The sequence below is a fragment of the Hyla sarda genome, unplaced genomic scaffold, assembly GCF_029499605.1.
Source record: "Hyla sarda isolate aHylSar1 unplaced genomic scaffold, aHylSar1.hap1 scaffold_321, whole genome shotgun sequence".
Lineage (NCBI taxonomy): Eukaryota > Metazoa > Chordata > Amphibia > Anura > Hylidae > Hyla > Hyla sarda.
This window is the reverse complement of record NW_026609945.1, coordinates 89496-106140: the sequence shown is the minus strand read 5'-3', so window position 1 is coordinate 106140 and position 16645 is coordinate 89496. Positions and strand designations below refer to the sequence as shown.

The 16645-nt window shown below is 46.0% G+C and overlaps 7 non-coding genes across 7 annotated transcripts; all 7 read left to right on the top strand.

Annotated features, from left to right (window-relative positions):
- Window positions 1-992: 992 nt before the first annotated feature.
- Window positions 993-1183, top strand: LOC130329773 (U2 spliceosomal RNA). Its single transcript, XR_008873271.1, has one exon. It is a non-coding gene; the product is annotated as a U2 spliceosomal RNA (small nuclear RNA).
- A 2091-nt stretch (window positions 1184-3274) lies between these two features.
- LOC130329772 (U2 spliceosomal RNA) lies at window positions 3275-3465 on the top strand. The gene has a single exon (XR_008873270.1). It is a non-coding gene; the product is annotated as a U2 spliceosomal RNA (small nuclear RNA).
- A 2090-nt stretch (window positions 3466-5555) lies between these two features.
- LOC130329771 (U2 spliceosomal RNA) lies at window positions 5556-5746 on the top strand. Its single transcript, XR_008873269.1, has one exon. It is a non-coding gene; the product is annotated as a U2 spliceosomal RNA (small nuclear RNA).
- Window positions 5747-7841: 2095 nt separating this feature from the next.
- Window positions 7842-8032, top strand: LOC130329770 (U2 spliceosomal RNA). Its single transcript, XR_008873268.1, has one exon. It is a non-coding gene; the product is annotated as a U2 spliceosomal RNA (small nuclear RNA).
- Window positions 8033-10116: 2084 nt separating this feature from the next.
- Window positions 10117-10307, top strand: LOC130329769 (U2 spliceosomal RNA). The gene has a single exon (XR_008873267.1). It is a non-coding gene; the product is annotated as a U2 spliceosomal RNA (small nuclear RNA).
- A 2092-nt stretch (window positions 10308-12399) lies between these two features.
- Window positions 12400-12590, top strand: LOC130329767 (U2 spliceosomal RNA). Its single transcript, XR_008873266.1, has one exon. It is a non-coding gene; the product is annotated as a U2 spliceosomal RNA (small nuclear RNA).
- A 2086-nt stretch (window positions 12591-14676) lies between these two features.
- LOC130329765 (U2 spliceosomal RNA) lies at window positions 14677-14867 on the top strand. Its single transcript, XR_008873264.1, has one exon. It is a non-coding gene; the product is annotated as a U2 spliceosomal RNA (small nuclear RNA).
- Window positions 14868-16645: the final 1778 nt, after the last annotated feature.

The following is a 16645-nucleotide window of genomic DNA, read 5'->3' as shown; positions in this document are numbered from 1 at the left end:
AAACGTGAAAAAAAAGTAAGAGGAAGAGAAGGGAAAAAAAGGTGGAAATGGGTTTAAAAGTGATTTCGGCGGAGAAATATATATATATATATATATATATATATATATATATATATATACGCGCACACACACACATATATATAAACGTATTCTCCGTTGAGATATTGCAGCCGCTGCTGTGTCCAGGCCCAGGAGCCTTAGCACTGTGCTGTGATGTCACTCAATACCACTGACATCACTAGGTGTAAACAACATCTCTCCTTTGCTGTGTATGTGACTATGGAGCTGTTTGGTGATGTCGTCTATTATGGCCTTCATAGAAGCAACAGGAGATTGTTGCATCCATCTAGAACCCTCAGAACTACAGTGCTATGATGTCACTCACTTCCACAGGCCTTGCAGAGTGTAAACAACAACAACCCAGCTTTGTTGTGTATGTAACCATAGGGATTTGTGATGTCACCTAGAACCTTCACAGCAGCGACAGCTTTATGAGGAGCATCAGCACTGCTCTGCCTGAGCAGAACCATCACCGCCATAGGTTGTCAAATAACCCGGGTTTAACCCACACAGGTAAGTCCAATGGGGTGCAGGCATGTCCTCTATGCTTACAGCTTCCCGTGGGTGTTGGTTTGATACCGTTTGGGGACAGCCAAGGAGGCATCTGCAGGCAACAAAGGTAGGTGTGTGCTTGTGTGTGTGTTTCCTATGCAGATCCTAAGCCCAGTGTCACATGCAAGTAAGAGGAGTAAGAAGGGTTCCTGGCAAATCCGGGTTATGGATTGCATTTAAAAAGGCCCCGTGGGAGTGCAATGGGCCCCTGTCTTGCTGCTTAGCAATAATGGTATGGGTTTAGGTTCTGCTGTGTGTACTGGTGGTTGACTGCCCCCCAGCCCAGAGTGTGCATGGAAAATTGTCTGGCAGCCTCCCTGACAGCAAGCAGTGATAGTGCCCATGAAGGGCACCTTGTTGGGCCCGCCCCTTTCACGGTTATCGCTTCTCGGCCTTTTGGCTAAGATCAAGTGTAGTATCTGTTCTTATCAGTTTAATATCTGATACGTCCCCTATCTGGGGACCATATATTAAATGGATTTTTGAGAACGGGGGCCGATTTCGAAGCTTGCTTCCGTCGCCCTATGCATTGACCCGATATGGCAGTATCTTCGGGTACAGTGCACCACCCCCTTACAGGGTTAAAAAGAAAGATTCCTACTTTCATTGCTACCTGCTTGCTGGCTAGCCAGCTAGCCAGCCCTGTGGGCCTTGCTGCTGCTGCAGCCAAAAAACAAAAGGTGGTGCTGCTGCTGCTTCTGCTGCTTCTGCTTCTGCTTGTGTCTGGCCGCTGTTGGAGCGTCCAGGCACAGGACTTCTGCTGCTGCTGACTAAATGGCCTCCTTAATTGGATCATTTGAGTAGCCAGCACACCTGTGCAGGTAGGGCATGACATGATAGGCAGCTGCCTTGATAGCGGGTGGGTGCTGAATGTTCCTAATTGACAAAATAAGATTAATGCTTATGAAGAAATATAAAATCTCATCCCTTCCCCAATATCGCGCCACACCCCTACCCCTTAATTCCCTGGTTGAACTTGATGGACATATGTCTTTTTTCGACCGTACTAACTATGTAACTATGTAACATAACATGGGGGGGGGGGGGGTCTCCTGGCTGTTCACACAGGTGTGTCATTGCTGTACATTGACCATGCATTGCTTCTGTGGTATTGCAAAGGCAAAGACAAATGCTTCCAGCCATCCATTGCACTAATGGATTGGTCATCAGCTGGCTGTCTATGTCCCGCATCAATATAGACCAAAGTACAGAGGGTTAGGCTATGCTATTGTGCACCTACCTGATGCATCAGAAGGTGCGAGGCCCTTGCTAAATTCTGTGCACAGACTTTGAGATCTATACTTTAGACTGTATCTAAACCTGCTCCAACATGGACTGACATTCTGGCCTACTTTCAGCCGATGTGACTTGTCTGTCGCTGAACAGTCGCTTTTTATGTATTCAGCACCTATGTATAATGTTGTAAAAATGCTCTAGAAGCTAAAGTCGCAGAAATGTCACACATATTTGGCCTGCAACTTTCTGTGCGACAAATTCAGACAGGAAAAATCAGTATAAATCCTTAGAAAATTATCCCCCAGTGTCTCCATCTGCTGGCGGTATTGAATAAGCATTGCTGCACTGATGGGGTATGCATTAGACGAAAAAAAAGAAGAAAAAGAAGAATAATACGCCCAGAAAAGAGGCGAAAAGGAGAAAAACGTAAAAAAACGTGAAAAAAAAGTAAGAGGAAGAGAAGGGAAAAAAAGGTGGAAATGGGTTTAAAAGTGATTTCGGCGGAGAAATATATATATATATATATATATATATATATATATATATATATATACGCGCACACACACACATATATATAAACGTATTCTCCGTTGAGATATTGCAGCCGCTGCTGTGTCCAGGCCCAGGAGCCTTAGCACTGTGCTGTGATGTCACTCAATACCACTGACATCACTAGGTGTAAACAACATCTCTCCTTTGCTGTGTATGTGACTATGGAGCTGTTTGGTGATGTCGTCTATTATGGCCTTCATAGAAGCAACAGGAGATTGTTGCATCCATCTAGAACCCTCAGAACTACAGTGCTATGATGTCACTCACTTCCACAGGCCTTGCAGAGTGTAAACAACAACAACCCAGCTTTGTTGTGTATGTAACCATAGGGATTTGTGATGTCACCTAGAACCTTCACAGCAGCGACAGCTTTATGAGGAGCATCAGCACTGCTCTGCCTGAGCAGAACCATCACCGCCATAGGTTGTCAAATAACCCGGGTTTAACCCACACAGGTAAGTCCAATGGGGTGCAGGCATGTCCTCTATGCTTACAGCTTCCCGTGGGTGTTGGTTTGATACCGTTTGGGGACAGCCAAGGAGGCATCTGCAGGCAACAAAGGTAGGTGTGTGCTTGTGTGTGTGTTTCCTATGCAGATCCTAAGCCCAGTGTCACATGCAAGTAGGAGGAGTAAGAAGGGTTCCTGGCAAATCCGGGTTATGGATTGCATTTAAAAAGGCCCCGTGGGAGTGCAATGGGCCCCTGTCTTGCTGCTTAGCAATAATGGTATGGGTTTAGGTTCTGCTGTGTGTACTGGTGGTTGACTGCCCCCCAGCCCAGAGTGTGCATGGAAAATTGTCTGGCAGCCTCCCTGACAGCAAGCAGTGATAGTGCCCATGAAGGGCACCTTGTTGGGCCCGCCCCTTTCACGGTTATCGCTTCTCGGCCTTTTGGCTAAGATCAAGTGTAGTATCTGTTCTTATCAGTTTAATATCTGATACGTCCCCTATCTGGGGACCATATATTAAATGGATTTTTGAGAACGGGGGCCGATTTCGAAGCTTGCTTCCGTCGCCCTATGCATTGACCCGATATGGCAGTATCTTCGGGTACAGTGCACCACCCCCTTACAGGGTTAAAAAGAAAGATTCCTACTTTCATTGCTACCTGCTTGCTGGCTAGCCAGCTAGCCAGCCCTGTGGGCCTTGCTGCTGCTGCAGCCAAAAAACAAAAGGTGGTGCTGCTGCTGCTTCTGCTGCTTCTGCTTCTGCTTGTGTCTGGCCGCTGTTGGAGCGTCCAGGCACAGGACTTCTGCTGCTGCTGACTAAATGGCCTCCTTAATTGGATCATTTGAGTAGCCAGCACACCTGTGCAGGTAGGGCATGACATGATAGGCAGCTGCCTTGATAGCGGGTGGGTGCTGAATGTTCCTAATTGACAAAATAAGATTAATGCTTATGAAGAAATATAAAATCTCATCCCTTCCCCAATATCGCGCCACACCCCTACCCCTTAATTCCCTGGTTGAACTTGATGGACATATGTCTTTTTTCGACCGTACTAACTATGTAACTATGTAACATAACATGGGGGGGGGGGGGGGTCTCCTGGCTGTTCACACAGGTGTGTCATTGCTGTACATTGACCATGCATTGCTTCTGTGGTATTGCAAAGGCAAAGACAAATGCTTCCAGCCATCCATTGCACTAATGGATTGGTCATCAGCTGGCTGTCTATGTCCCGCATCAATATAGACCAAAGTACAGAGGGTTAGGCTATGCTATTGTGCACCTACCTGATGCATCAGAAGGTGCGAGGCCCTTGCTAAATTCTGTGCACAGACTTTGAGATCTATACTTTAGACTGTATCTAAACCTGCTCCAACATGGACTGACATTCTGGCCTACTTTCAGCCGATGCGACTTGTCTGTCGCTGAACAGTCGCTTTTTATGTATTCAGCACCTATGTATAATGTTGTAAAAATGCTCTAGAAGCTAAAGTCGCAGAAATGTCACACATATTTGGCCTGCAACTTTCTGTGCGACAAATTCAGACAGGAAAAATCAGTATAAATCCTTAGAAAATTATCCCCCAGTGTCTCCATCTGCTGGCGGTATTGAATAAGCATTGCTGCACTGATGGGGTATGCATTAGACGGAAAAAAAGAAGAAAAAGAAGAATAATACGCCCAGAAAAGAGGCGAAAAGGAGAAAAACGTAAAAAAACGTGAAAAAAAAGTAAGAGGAAGAGAAGGGAAAAAAAGGTGGAAATGGGTTTAAAAGTGATTTCGGCGGAGAAATATATATATATATATATATATATATATATATATATATATATACGCGCACACACACACATATATATAAACGTATTCTCCGTTGAGATATTGCAGCCGCTGCTGTGTCCAGGCCCAGGAGCCTTAGCACTGTGCTGTGATGTCACTCAATACCACTGACATCACTAGGTGTAAACAACATCTCTCCTTTGCTGTGTATGTGACTATGGAGCTGTTTGGTGATGTCGTCTATTATGGCCTTCATAGAAGCAACAGGAGATTGTTGCATCCATCTAGAACCCTCAGAACTACAGTGCTATGATGTCACTCACTTCCACAGGCCTTGCAGAGTGTAAACAACAACAACCCAGCTTTGTTGTGTATGTAACCATAGGGATTTGTGATGTCACCTAGAACCTTCACAGCAGCGACAGCTTTATGAGGAGCATCAGCACTGCTCTGCCTGAGCAGAACCATCACCGCCATAGGTTGTCAAATAACCCGGGTTTAACCCACACAGGTAAGTCCAATGGGGTGCAGGCATGTCCTCTATGCTTACAGCTTCCCGTGGGTGTTGGTTTGATACCGTTTGGGGACAGCCAAGGAGGCATCTGCAGGCAACAAAGGTAGGTGTGTGCTTGTGTGTGTGTTTCCTATGCAGATCCTAAGCCCAGTGTCACATGCAAGTAGGAGGAGTAAGAAGGGTTCCTGGCAAATCCGGGTTATGGATTGCATTTAAAAAGGCCCCGTGGGAGTGCAATGGGCCCCTGTCTTGCTGCTTAGCAATAATGGTATGGGTTTAGGTTCTGCTGTGTGTACTGGTGGTTGACTGCCCCCCAGCCCAGAGTGTGCATGGAAAATTGTCTGGCAGCCTCCCTGACAGCAAGCAGTGATAGTGCCCATGAAGGGCACCTTGTTGGGCCCGCCCCTTTCACGGTTATCGCTTCTCGGCCTTTTGGCTAAGATCAAGTGTAGTATCTGTTCTTATCAGTTTAATATCTGATACGTCCCCTATCTGGGGACCATATATTAAATGGATTTTTGAGAACGGGGGCCGATTTCGAAGCTTGCTTCCGTCGCCCTATGCATTGACCCGATATGGCAGTATCTTCGGGTACAGTGCACCACCCCCTTACAGGGTTAAAAAGAAAGATTCCTACTTTCATTGCTACCTGCTTGCTGGCTAGCCAGCTAGCCAGCCCTGTGGGCCTTGCTGCTGCTGCAGCCAAAAAACAAAAGGTGGTGCTGCTCCTGCTTCTGCTGCTTCTGCTTCTGCTTGTGTCTGGCCGCTGTTGGAGCGTCCAGGCACAGGACTTCTGCTGCTGCTGACTAAATGGCCTCCTTAATTGGATCATTTGAGTAGCCAGCACACCTGTGCAGGTAGGGCATGACATGATAGGCAGCTGCCTTGATAGCGGGTGGGTGCTGAATGTTCCTAATTGACAAAATAAGATTAATGCTTATGAAGAAATATAAAATCTCATCCCTTCCCCAATATCGCGCCACACCCCTACCCCTTAATTCCCTGGTTGAACTTGATGGACATATGTCTTTTTTCGACCGTACTAACTATGTAACTATGTAACATAACATGGGGGGGGGGGGGGGGGGGGTCTCCTGGCTGTTCACACAGGTGTGTCATTGCTGTACATTGACCATGCATTGCTTCTGTGGTATTGCAAAGGCAAAGACAAATGCTTCCAACCATCCATTGCACTAATGGATTGGTCATCAGCTGGCTGTCTATGTCCCGCATCAATATAGACCAAAGTACAGAGGGTTAGGCTATGCTATTGTGCACCTACCTGATGCATCAGAAGGTGCGAGGCCCTTGCTAAATTCTGTGCACAGACTTTGAGATCTATACTTTAGACTGTATCTAAACCTGCTCCAACATGGACTGACATTCTGGCCTACTTTCAGCCGATGCGACTTGTCTGTCGCTGAACAGTCGCTTTTTATGTATTCAGCACCTATGTATAATGTTGTAAAAATGCTCTAGAAGCTAAAGTCGCAGAAATGTCACACATATTTGGCCTGCAACTTTCTGTGCGACAAATTCAGACAGGAAAAATCAGTATAAATCCTTAGAAAATTATCCCCCAGTGTCTCCATCTGCTGGCGGTATTGAATAAGCATTGCTGCACTGATGGGGTATGCATTAGACGAAAAAAAAGAAGAAAAAGAAGAATAATACGCCCAGAAAAGAGGCGAAAAGGAGAAAAACGTAAAAAAACGTGAAAAAAAAGTAAGAGGAAGAGAAGGGAAAAAAAGGTGGAAATGGGTTTAAAAGTGATTTCGGCGGAGAAATATATATATATATATATATATATATATATATATATATATATACGCGCACACACACACATATATATAAACGTATTCTCCGTTGAGATATTGCAGCCGCTGCTGTGTCCAGGCCCAGGAGCCTTAGCACTGTGCTGTGATGTCACTCAATACCACTGACATCACTAGGTGTAAACAACATCTCTCCTTTGCTGTGTATGTGACTATGGAGCTGTTTGGTGATGTCGTCTATTATGGCCTTCATAGAAGCAACAGGAGATTGTTGCATCCATCTAGAACCCTCAGAACTACAGTGCTATGATGTCACTCACTTCCACAGGCCTTGCAGAGTGTAAACAACAACAACCCAGCTTTGTTGTGTATGTAACCATAGGGATTTGTGATGTCACCTAGAACCTTCACAGCAGCGACAGCTTTATGAGGAGCATCAGCACTGCTCTGCCTGAGCAGAACCATCACCGCCATAGGTTGTCAAATAACCCGGGTTTAACCCACACAGGTAAGTCCAATGGGGTGCAGGCATGTCCTCTATGCTTACAGCTTCCCGTGGGTGTTGGTTTGATACCGTTTGGGGACAGCCAAGGAGGCATCTGCAGGCAACAAAGGTAGGTGTGTGCTTGTGTGTGTGTTTCCTATGCAGATCCTAAGCCCAGTGTCACATGCAAGTAGGAGGAGTAAGAAGGGTTCCTGGCAAATCCGGGTTATGGATTGCATTTAAAAAGGCCCCGTGGGAGTGCAATGGGCCCCTGTCTTGCTGCTTAGCAATAATGGTATGGGTTTAGGTTCTGCTGTGTGTACTGGTGGTTGACTGCCCCCCAGCCCAGAGTGTGCATGGAAAATTGTCTGGCAGCCTCCCTGACAGCAAGCAGTGATAGTGCCCATGAAGGGCACCTTGTTGGGCCCGCCCCTTTCACGGTTATCGCTTCTCGGCCTTTTGGCTAAGATCAAGTGTAGTATCTGTTCTTATCAGTTTAATATCTGATACGTCCCCTATCTGGGGACCATATATTAAATGGATTTTTGAGAACGGGGGCCGATTTCGAAGCTTGCTTCCGTCGCCCTATGCATTGACCCGATATGGCAGTATCTTCGGGTACAGTGCACCACCCCCTTACAGGGTTAAAAAGAAAGATTCCTACTTTCATTGCTACCTGCTTGCTGGCTAGCCAGCTAGCCAGCCCTGTGGGCCTTGCTGCTGCTGCAGCCAAAAAACAAAAGGTGGTGCTGCTGCTGCTTCTGCTGCTTCTGCTTCTGCTTGTGTCTGGCCGCTGTTGGAGCGTCCAGGCACAGGACTTCTGCTGCTGCTGACTAAATGGCCTCCTTAATTGGATCATTTGAGTAGCCAGCACACCTGTGCAGGTAGGGCATGACATGATAGGCAGCTGCCTTGATAGCGGGTGGGTGCTGAATGTTCCTAATTGACAAAATAAGATTAATGCTTATGAAGAAATATAAAATCTCATCCCTTCCCCAATATCGCGCCACACCCCTACCCCTTAATTCCCTGGTTGAACTTGATGGACATATGTCTTTTTTCGACCGTACTAACTATGTAACTATGTAACATAACATGGGGGGGGGGGGGTCTCCTGGCTGTTCACACAGGTGTGTCATTGCTGTACATTGACCATGCATTGCTTCTGTGGTATTGCAAAGGCAAAGACAAATGCTTCCAGCCATCCATTGCACTAATGGATTGGTCATCAGCTGGCTGTCTATGTCCCGCATCAATATAGACCAAAGTACAGAGGGTTAGGCTATGCTATTGTGCACCTACCTGATGCATCAGAAGGTGCGAGGCCCTTGCTAAATTCTGTGCACAGACTTTGAGATCTATACTTTAGACTGTATCTAAACCTGCTCCAACATGGACTGACATTCTGGCCTACTTTCAGCCGATGCGACTTGTCTGTCGCTGAACAGTCGCTTTTTATGTATTCAGCACCTATGTATAATGTTGTAAAAATGCTCTAGAAGCTAAAGTCGCAGAAATGTCACACATATTTGGCCTGCAACTTTCTGTGCGACAAATTCAGACAGGAAAAATCAGTATAAATCCTTAGAAAATTATCCCCCAGTGTCTCCATCTGCTGGCGGTATTGAATAAGCATTGCTGCACTGATGGGGTATGCATTAGACGAAAAAAAAGAAGAAAAAGAAGAATAATACGCCCAGAAAAGAGGCGAAAAGGAGAAAAACGTAAAAAAACGTGAAAAAAAAGTAAGAGGAAGAGAAGGGAAAAAAAGGTGGAAATGGGTTTAAAAGTGATTTCGGCGGAGAAATATATATATATATATATATATATATATATATATATATACGCGCACACACACACATATATATAAACGTATTCTCCGTTGAGATATTGCAGCCGCTGCTGTGTCCAGGCCCAGGAGCCTTAGCACTGTGCTGTGATGTCACTCAATACCACTGACATCACTAGGTGTAAACAACATCTCTCCTTTGCTGTGTATGTGACTATGGAGCTGTTTGGTGATGTCGTCTATTATGGCCTTCATAGAAGCAACAGGAGATTGTTGCATCCATCTAGAACCCTCAGAACTACAGTGCTATGATGTCACTCACTTCCACAGGCCTTGCAGAGTGTAAACAACAACAACCCAGCTTTGTTGTGTATGTAACCATAGGGATTTGTGATGTCACCTAGAACCTTCACAGCAGCGACAGCTTTATGAGGAGCATCAGCACTGCTCTGCCTGAGCAGAACCATCACCGCCATAGGTTGTCAAATAACCCGGGTTTAACCCACACAGGTAAGTCCAATGGGGTGCAGGCATGTCCTCTATGCTTACAGCTTCCCGTGGGTGTTGGTTTGATACCGTTTGGGGACAGCCAAGGAGGCATCTGCAGGCAACAAAGGTAGGTGTGTGCTTGTGTGTGTGTTTCCTATGCAGATCCTAAGCCCAGTGTCACATGCAAGTAGGAGGAGTAAGAAGGGTTCCTGGCAAATCCGGGTTATGGATTGCATTTAAAAAGGCCCCGTGGGAGTGCAATGGGCCCCTGTCTTGCTGCTTAGCAATAATGGTATGGGTTTAGGTTCTGCTGTGTGTACTGGTGGTTGACTGCCCCCCAGCCCAGAGTGTGCATGGAAAATTGTCTGGCAGCCTCCCTGACAGCAAGCAGTGATAGTGCCCATGAAGGGCACCTTGTTGGGCCCGCCCCTTTCACGGTTATCGCTTCTCGGCCTTTTGGCTAAGATCAAGTGTAGTATCTGTTCTTATCAGTTTAATATCTGATACGTCCCCTATCTGGGGACCATATATTAAATGGATTTTTGAGAACGGGGGCCGATTTCGAAGCTTGCTTCCGTCGCCCTATGCATTGACCCGATATGGCAGTATCTTCGGGTACAGTGCACCACCCCCTTACAGGGTTAAAAAGAAAGATTCCTACTTTCATTGCTACCTGCTTGCTGGCTAGCCAGCTAGCCAGCCCTGTGGGCCTTGCTGCTGCTGCAGCCAAAAAACAAAAGGTGGTGCTGCTGCTGCTTCTGCTGCTTCTGCTTCTGCTTGTGTCTGGCCGCTGTTGGAGCGTCCAGGCACAGGACTTCTGCTGCTGCTGACTAAATGGCCTCCTTAATTGGATCATTTGAGTAGCCAGCACACCTGTGCAGGTAGGGCATGACATGATAGGCAGCTGCCTTGATAGCGGGTGGGTGCTGAATGTTCCTAATTGACAAAATAAGATTAATGCTTATGAAGAAATATAAAATCTCATCCCTTCCCCAATATCGCGCCACACCCCTACCCCTTAATTCCCTGGTTGAACTTGATGGACATATGTCTTTTTTCGACCGTACTAACTATGTAACTATGTAACATAACATGGGGGGGGGGGGGGGTCTCCTGGCTGTTCACACAGGTGTGTCATTGCTGTACATTGACCATGCATTGCTTCTGTGGTATTGCAAAGGCAAAGACAAATGCTTCCAGCCATCCATTGCACTAATGGATTGGTCATCAGCTGGCTGTCTATGTCCCGCATCAATATAGACCAAAGTACAGAGGGTTAGGCTATGCTATTGTGCACCTACCTGATGCATCAGAAGGTGCGAGGCCCTTGCTAAATTCTGTGCACAGACTTTGAGATCTATACTTTAGACTGTATCTAAACCTGCTCCAACATGGACTGACATTCTGGCCTACTTTCAGCCGATGCGACTTGTCTGTCGCTGAACAGTCGCTTTTTATGTATTCAGCACCTATGTATAATGTTGTAAAAATGCTCTAGAAGCTAAAGTCGCAGAAATGTCACACATATTTGGCCTGCAACTTTCTGTGCGACAAATTCAGACAGGAAAAATCAGTATAAATCCTTAGAAAATTATCCCCCAGTGTCTCCATCTGCTGGCGGTATTGAATAAGCATTGCTGCACTGATGGGGTATGCATTAGACGAAAAAAAAGAAGAAAAAGAAGAATAATACGCCCAGAAAAGAGGCGAAAAGGAGAAAAACGTAAAAAAACGTGAAAAAAAAGTAAGAGGAAGAGAAGGGAAAAAAAGGTGGAAATGGGTTTAAAAGTGATTTCGGCGGAGAAATATATATATATATATATATATATATATATATATATATATATATACGCGCACACACACACATATATATAAACGTATTCTCCGTTGAGATATTGCAGCCGCTGCTGTGTCCAGGCCCAGGAGCCTTAGCACTGTGCTGTGATGTCACTCAATACCACTGACATCACTAGGTGTAAACAACATCTCTCCTTTGCTGTGTATGTGACTATGGAGCTGTTTGGTGATGTCGTCTATTATGGCCTTCATAGAAGCAACAGGAGATTGTTGCATCCATCTAGAACCCTCAGAACTACAGTGCTATGATGTCACTCACTTCCACAGGCCTTGCAGAGTGTAAACAACAACAACCCAGCTTTGTTGTGTATGTAACCATAGGGATTTGTGATGTCACCTAGAACCTTCACAGCAGCGACAGCTTTATGAGGAGCATCAGCACTGCTCTGCCTGAGCAGAACCATCACCGCCATAGGTTGTCAAATAACCCGGGTTTAACCCACACAGGTAAGTCCAATGGGGTGCAGGCATGTCCTCTATGCTTACAGCTTCCCGTGGGTGTTGGTTTGATACCGTTTGGGGACAGCCAAGGAGGCATCTGCAGGCAACAAAGGTAGGTGTGTGCTTGTGTGTGTGTTTCCTATGCAGATCCTAAGCCCAGTGTCACATGCAAGTAGGAGGAGTAAGAAGGGTTCCTGGCAAATCCGGGTTATGGATTGCATTTAAAAAGGCCCCGTGGGAGTGCAATGGGCCCCTGTCTTGCTGCTTAGCAATAATGGTATGGGTTTAGGTTCTGCTGTGTGTACTGGTGGTTGACTGCCCCCCAGCCCAGAGTGTGCATGGAAAATTGTCTGGCAGCCTCCCTGACAGCAAGCAGTGATAGTGCCCATGAAGGGCACCTTGTTGGGCCCGCCCCTTTCACGGTTATCGCTTCTCGGCCTTTTGGCTAAGATCAAGTGTAGTATCTGTTCTTATCAGTTTAATATCTGATACGTCCCCTATCTGGGGACCATATATTAAATGGATTTTTGAGAACGGGGGCCGATTTCGAAGCTTGCTTCCGTCGCCCTATGCATTGACCCGATATGGCAGTATCTTCGGGTACAGTGCACCACCCCCTTACAGGGTTAAAAAGAAAGATTCCTACTTTCATTGCTACCTGCTTGCTGGCTAGCCAGCTAGCCAGCCCTGTGGGCCTTGCTGCTGCTGCAGCCAAAAAACAAAAGGTGGTGCTGCTGCTGCTTCTGCTGCTTCTGCTTCTGCTTGTGTCTGGCCGCTGTTGGAGCGTCCAGGCACAGGACTTCTGCTGCTGCTGACTAAATGGCCTCCTTAATTGGATCATTTGAGTAGCCAGCACACCTGTGCAGGTAGGGCATGACATGATAGGCAGCTGCCTTGATAGCGGGTGGGTGCTGAATGTTCCTAATTGACAAAATAAGATTAATGCTTATGAAGAAATATAAAATCTCATCCCTTCCCCAATATCGCGCCACACCCCTACCCCTTAATTCCCTGGTTGAACTTGATGGACATATGTCTTTTTTCGACCGTACTAACTATGTAACTATGTAACATAACATGGGGGGGGGGGTCTCCTGGCTGTTCACACAGGTGTGTCATTGCTGTACATTGACCATGCATTGCTTCTGTGGTATTGCAAAGGCAAAGACAAATGCTTCCAGCCATCCATTGCACTAATGGATTGGTCATCAGCTGGCTGTCTATGTCCCCCATCAATATAGACCAAAGTACAGAGGGTTAGGCTATGCTATTGTGCACCTACCTGATGCATCAGAAGGTGCGAGGCCCTTGCTAAATTCTGTGCACAGACTTTGAGATCTATACTTTAGACTGTATCTAAACCTGCTCCAACATGGACTGACATTCTGGCCTACTTTCAGCCGATGCGACTTGTCTGTCGCTGAACAGTCGCTTTTTATGTATTCAGCACCTATGTATAATGTTGTAAAAATGCTCTAGAAGCTAAAGTCGCAGAAATGTCACACATATTTGGCCTGCAACTTTCTGTGCGACAAATTCAGACAGGAAAAATCAGTATAAGTCCTTAGAAAATTATCCCCCAGTGTCTCCATCTGCTGGCGGTATTGAATAAGCATTGCTGCACTGATGGGGTATGCATTAGACGAAAAAAAAGAAGAAAAAGAAGAATAATACGCCCAGAAAAGAGGCGAAAAGGAGAAAAACGTAAAAAAACGTGAAAAAAAAGTAAGAGGAAGAGAAGGGAAAAAAAGGTGGAAATGGGTTTAAAAGTGATTTCGGCGGAGAAATATATATATATATATATATATATATATATATATATATATATACGCGCACACACACACATATATATAAACGTATTCTCCGTTGAGATATTGCAGCCGCTGCTGTGTCCAGGCCCAGGAGCCTTAGCACTGTGCTGTGATGTCACTCAATACCACTGACATCACTAGGTGTAAACAACATCTCTCCTTTGCTGTGTATGTGACTATGGAGCTGTTTGGTGATGTCGTCTATTATGGCCTTCATAGAAGCAACAGGAGATTGTTGCATCCATCTAGAACCCTCAGAACTACAGTGCTATGATGTCACTCACTTCCACAGGCCTTGCAGAGTGTAAACAACAACAACCCAGCTTTGTTGTGTATGTAACCATAGGGATTTGTGATGTCACCTAGAACCTTCACAGCAGCGACAGCTTTATGAGGAGCATCAGCACTGCTCTGCCTGAGCAGAACCATCACCGCCATAGGTTGTCAAATAACCCGGGTTTAACCCACACAGGTAAGTCCAATGGGGTGCAGGCATGTCCTCTATGCTTACAGCTTCCCGTGGGTGTTGGTTTGATACCGTTTGGGGACAGCCAAGGAGGCATCTGCAGGCAACAAAGGTAGGTGTGTGCTTGTGTGTGTGTTTCCTATGCAGATCCTAAGCCCAGTGTCACATGCAAGTAGGAGGAGTAAGAAGGGTTCCTGGCAAATCCGGGTTATGGATTGCATTTAAAAAGGCCCCGTGGGAGTGCAATGGGCCCCTGTCTTGCTGCTTAGCAATAATGGTATGGGTTTAGGTTCTGCTGTGTGTACTGGTGGTTGACTGCCCCCCAGCCCAGAGTGTGCATGGAAAATTGTCTGGCAGCCTCCCTGACAGCAAGCAGTGATAGTGCCCATGAAGGGCACCTTGTTGGGCCCGCCCCTTTCACGGTTATCGCTTCTCGGCCTTTTGGCTAAGATCAAGTGTAGTATCTGTTCTTATCAGTTTAATATCTGATACGTCCCCTATCTGGGGACCATATATTAAATGGATTTTTGAGAACGGGGGCCGATTTCGAAGCTTGCTTCCGTCGCCCTATGCATTGACCCGATATGGCAGTATCTTCGGGTACAGTGCACCACCCCCTTACAGGGTTAAAAAGAAAGATTCCTACTTTCATTGCTACCTGCTTGCTGGCTAGCCAGCTAGCCAGCCCTGTGGGCCTTGCTGCTGCTGCAGCCAAAAAACAAAAGGTGGTGCTGCTGCTGCTTCTGCTGCTTCTGCTTCTGCTTGTGTCTGGCCGCTGTTGGAGCGTCCAGGCACAGGACTTCTGCTGCTGCTGACTAAATGGCCTCCTTAATTGGATCATTTGAGTAGCCAGCACACCTGTGCAGGTAGGGCATGACATGATAGGCAGCTGCCTTGATAGCGGGTGGGTGCTGAATGTTCCTAATTGACAAAATAAGATTAATGCTTATGAAGAAATATAAAATCTCATCCCTTCCCCAATATCGCGCCACACCCCTACCCCTTAATTCCCTGGTTGAACTTGATGGACATATGTCTTTTTTCGACCGTACTAACTATGTAACTATGTAACATAACATGGGGGGGGGGGGGGGGGTCTCCTGGCTGTTCACACAGGTGTGTCATTGCTGTACATTGACCATGCATTGCTTCTGTGGTATTGCAAAGGCAAAGACAAATGCTTCCAGCCATCCATTGCACTAATGGATTGGTCATCAGCTGGCTGTCTATGTCCCGCATCAATATAGACCAAAGTACAGAGGGTTAGGCTATGCTATTGTGCACCTACCTGATGCATCAGAAGGTGCGAGGCCCTTGCTAAATTCTGTGCACAGACTTTGAGATCTATACTTTAGACTGTATCTAAACCTGCTCCAACATGGACTGACATTCTGGCCTACTTTCAGCCGATGCGACTTGTCTGTCGCTGAACAGTCGCTTTTTATGTATTCAGCACCTATGTATAATGTTGTAAAAATGCTCTAGAAGCTAAAGTCGCAGAAATGTCACACATATTTGGCCTGCAACTTTCTGTGCGACAAATTCAGACAGGAAAAATCAGTATAAATCCTTAGAAAATTATCCCCCAGTGTCTCCATCTGCTGGCGGTATTGAATAAGCATTGCTGCACTGATGGGGTATGCATTAGACGAAAAAAAAGAAGAAAAAGAAGAATAATACGCCCAGAAAAGAGGCGAAAAGGAGAAAAACGTAAAAAAACGTGAAAAAAAAGTAAGAGGAAGAGAAGGGAAAAAAAGGTGGAAATGGGTTTAAAAGTGATTTCGGCGGAGAAATATATATATATATATATATATATATATATATATATATATATACGCGCACACACACACATATATATAAACGTATTCTCCGTTGAGATATTGCAGCCGCTGCTGTGTCCAGGCCCAGGAGCCTTAGCACTGTGCTGTGATGTCACTCAATACCACTGACATCACTAGGTGTAAACAACATCTCTCCTTTGCTGTGTATGTGACTATGGAGCTGTTTGGTGATGTCGTCTATTATGGCCTTCATAGAAGCAACAGGAGATTGTTGCATCCATCTAGAACCCTCAGAACTACAGTGCTATGATGTCACTCACTTCCACAGGCCTTGCAGAGTGTAAACAACAACAACCCAGCTTTGTTGTGTATGTAACCATAGGGATTTGTGATGTCACCTAGAACCTTCACAGCAGCGACAGCTTTATGAGGAGCATCAGCACTGCTCTGCCTGAGCAGAACCATCACCGCCATAGGTTGTCAAATAACCCGGGTTTAACCCACACAGGTAAGTCCAATGGGGTGCAGGCATGTCCTCTATGCTTACAGCTTCCCGTGGGTGTTGGTTTGATACCGTTTGGGGACAGCCAAGGAGGCATCTGCAGGCAACAAA